Source organism: Microtus ochrogaster, linkage group LG5, assembly GCF_000317375.1.
Source record: "Microtus ochrogaster isolate Prairie Vole_2 linkage group LG5, MicOch1.0, whole genome shotgun sequence".
In the NCBI taxonomy this organism is placed as follows: domain Eukaryota; kingdom Metazoa; phylum Chordata; class Mammalia; order Rodentia; family Cricetidae; genus Microtus; species Microtus ochrogaster.
Window position 1 is genome coordinate 27,667,748 of NC_022031.1, and position 4,044 is coordinate 27,671,791.

Consider the following 4,044-nt stretch of genomic DNA (forward strand, 5'->3'; position numbering starts at 1 on the left):
TTAATGGATGATTATTAACCAACCAGAGTAAGTGACTGTACAAAACTATGCTTACTTTATTTGTAAATAATTTACATACACTTAAAAGTTCTAGGTATTATGGATGGTTTCCTGAGTGTGTGCCTCTGTCTGTGGGACTTCATGTGGAGGTGAGAAGTCAACCTCAGGCAATGTTCTCCAGGAACATGGCAGGTTTTTTTTTTTTTTTTTTTTAAGATAAAGTCTCTCACTATCCGGGGATTTGCCTTTTATGATAGTCTGGTGGCCAATGAGCCCCAGGGATCCCCCTGTTTCTGCTTAAAGCACTGGAATTATAAGTGCTCACCAAGATGCCTGTAATATTCACATGGATTCCGGGGATCAAACTCAGGTCATCATTCTTGCATGTCAAATACTTTACAAACTGAATTATCTCCCTAACCCTACTTATGATTGGCCTAAATAACTAATGGTTGCCAGTATAATAAATATAATTGACAAGTATACATTACTTATCAATGTTAGGCTAAACACCTCAAAATTCTATGTTATTTAATCTTCATGAAATCTGTAGACTCTAAAGACTATCATTCCCTGCATCATACCAGAAGTAAAAGGAAACGTAAGTACGACATCCAAGAGGAATTTAACTGGTGTCAGGGAAAGGGTTCAAATTTTCATTGAGTATTATGTCATGCTGCACCTGCTATCATGGTTCTGCAATGATAGCATGCCTGGATATAATACACAAAACTGAACAGGAACTCCATCTGGGATTGGCTCAAGAGGTTACATGTTTAACAATTTTGTGAAATGGACTTGGGATGGTGAATCCCATCCTTCAGCCGAAAGCATTACAGGATCTGTGGTGGGAAGATATTGAATAGTAGGCTGCATTTCTAGTTTTTTTCCAAGATGCTATCCAGAGGGAAAGCATGCTTGGATAACCAAATAACACCTGAAATAAAGCGTGAAGTTTTAACTCACTGTGAACTAGGCTGCCAAATCTCCCATGTAGAATAAATAATTTTATATGGGACTTGAAAGAAGCATAGAGTTCTAGGATTGGTAAATATGATGAGGTAAATATGAAGCCAACTGATCTTATTTGAAGAATGCTAATGTTTACCTGCTACTACAACTACAGAAAATAATCAGACTTATATTAAGTTTATGATGTGTAAAGATTCTCTTCTTCAAACATGGAATATATTGTACTACTACCAATTACACTCATGCTCTTTATACCATTACCTGAGTTGTGTGCCCTTTTATTTGACATCTGGCACTAGGAGAGTTCTTAACCAATTAGGGTGATCTGGTCTTTTTTGGCCCTTTTGTTCCTATGGCATATGGACATTGATATGCCCTTGTTAAGTTAAAAACTTGGAAGCTTCTGAAACAAAGTACAATTCCTGAGAATCCAAAAAAGTTCCAGCCTATCCAAGCAGCTCCCAGAAAATAGAGGCTATTTTAGAAATTATTAAATTATTAAAAATATTTAGATGTGTGGTTCATAATTAATGGACAGCTAATTTTCCCTTGGCCAGTGTACTTAATGTTAGGCATCTTGTGTGTGTGTGTGTGTGTGTGTGTGTGTGTGTGTGTGTGTGTGTATGCAGACATTTATTTTTATTTTCTGAGGGGTGTATTCCTTCAGAATTCAGACACTGACACTTCTTAATGAATAAGCCTGTTACTTAATACTAACACATTAATTGAAATAACAATATCATCCACATTCTGTGTACAGGTATCTGACATCATGGTTATTTTCCTAGTTTATTTACAGTTTGCACATAAGCCTCTTACTTTATATATGCAATTTTAGAGATGCGAGGCCAATGTCAGGTGAAAAGTTAGCTCTCAAATTATGCAAGTACAGGTTTTTGGTCTAGCACTAATAATCTGTACCAGAAAGCTTAATTTTTCAATTAATTTCTTATTTTCTTTGTTGCGAATTAAACATTTTAATGCTTCTTCTTCAAAGACTGGTCTGGAAACAGATATGCAGAGGAAAAGATGCCTGTAAAGCCCTTAGAGATTTGCATTCTATATGACTATCAGCATCTAACGATGTGAGCAGGTGAAGAACTCAGGTGGACTGTGCCGTGCAGAAGAGCCACAGGTAATCATGGGGGGGGGGGAGTCCAGACTCCCCAACTGTTTAAACTGCACAAGCAGCCAAGTATTTAACAAGCTTCAGACATCAACAATTTCTGCAGAAAGCATGCGTTTCATTTGCTTAAGGCTATCAGGATTTAAACACTGTGGCTCTCCGAAGGCAAAATTTTTGCGTGTTTTGAGCAGTCTGGCAGAGCGTCCAGCATATGGGAACTGCTCATGTTTTGATTGCATTAATTAATGCACTTAGGAGCCGTCTTCTATAAGAATCTCAGTCATTGATCCAATGAACACAGCAGCCAGTCAGCTGTGGAGGAGTCGGCATAACGTTGTTTAGTCTAGTGCTTCTCAAATTTTAATGTGATTTACAAATCACTTGATTGTGTTACATCGCAGATTCTGCTGGAGTAAGTGTGGGACTTAGGCCTGAGGATTCTGCATTCCTGAGCAGCTCTCAGGTGACCCAGGGCTGCTGAGTCTGAGCTATAACTTGAACACTAATGATGGAAGGACTTCTGCTTGAAACTGACCCACACTTCTTCCTGGAGGTAACATGTAAATTGACTGCGGTATGTTAAAAATGACAAGTTCTCTTTGGGTGGTATGACAGGAAACAAAGTTCAATGCAATGTGATGGTTCATAGCTCTCTTTGTAAATCTGACTTGTTAGAACTTATAGTGTTGCAGTGTTTGGAGAACAGAGGAGAAGAAAGCTGCTTTGCAGCTAACAAAGAGGCCTTAGTCTTGATTAGGAAACAAACTCAAAGAGTTGCGGGTCCTCGCCATTGACATCGCTGCTGGAACGGATGCATTTCCTCAGGTGAGCTCCTTGGAAGATCACTGTTTTGAATAAACACTTCAGGTCTGTCCTGGCTTCCTTCCCACCAACTGAAAATGTTGTTTTTGAGTGTCCTTTCTTCTTTATGGCATTGAATAAGACTTTTCTATTCAGCAAGTTTTCAGAGAACAGAATGTTGGCAGATCCGGCCATAATTTCTTTTGTGTGAGTAGAGAGAAAGTAAAATGTTTCGTGTTGGCAGGATAGTAGCACGTTCCAAACTCACTGAACAGACAAGTTATAAAATACACTTGTCTAAATAAACAGTCATTCGGGAGATATAATACAGCCAAGAAAGGGACACCTCCGAAATGGCCCTGAGAAATGTTTGATCATCCTGAAAACAGGATATGGAAACAGCACGATGACAAAAAAAAAAAAAAAAATGCTTCTTTTGCTGTCTGGGTGGCTGGTGATACAGTGCCGAACAATACACAAGGTAATCCGCAAGGGTTTTGCATCTCAAGGTCAAGTTCATACTGGCAATTACAATGATGTTTGCCGAAGTCCCTTGAATGGCAGTATAAATGCGGCCATTTAACCAAACTGGTTGATCGGGTGACTTTATGAATTGTGTTCCTTACTTTCCTTTGAAAGAATCACTTGTGTGGAAAGACAAAGGAGTTATTGGCCCAGACCAATTAGCCGTAAAGCTAACAGTCACTGGGAGATGAACCTGAAAGCTTTCCCACAGAGCGGAGCAAAGTCCATTCACACTCAGTTGAGCAGTCTTCAGTGTCTCGCATCTCTGCTCTAGGAGCACACGTTGCCATGGGCATTCTTCTCCTGCTCCCATCCTCCAAAACACCAACCAGTGAGCACACAATCTTGACAGTGACTAGGTTTTTTAAATGTTTTATTTCATTTCATTCTATCTTACTTTATGAAATGAGTTCTTATGATATAGCGCGAGGTAGCTGCCAACTCATGATGCCACTGCCTTACTCTAGTGTAGGGAGGTATGGCTGCTATGGGCTGGGACGCTGCACCTAAGTTGAGATTTGAATGGTGAATTTGTGTGGATGGTTCTCTTTTGCTTGAAATAGTATCACTTTATCTCTGCTGCTTTTGGATACCTGTAAAAATGACACAGTCTGGGAACA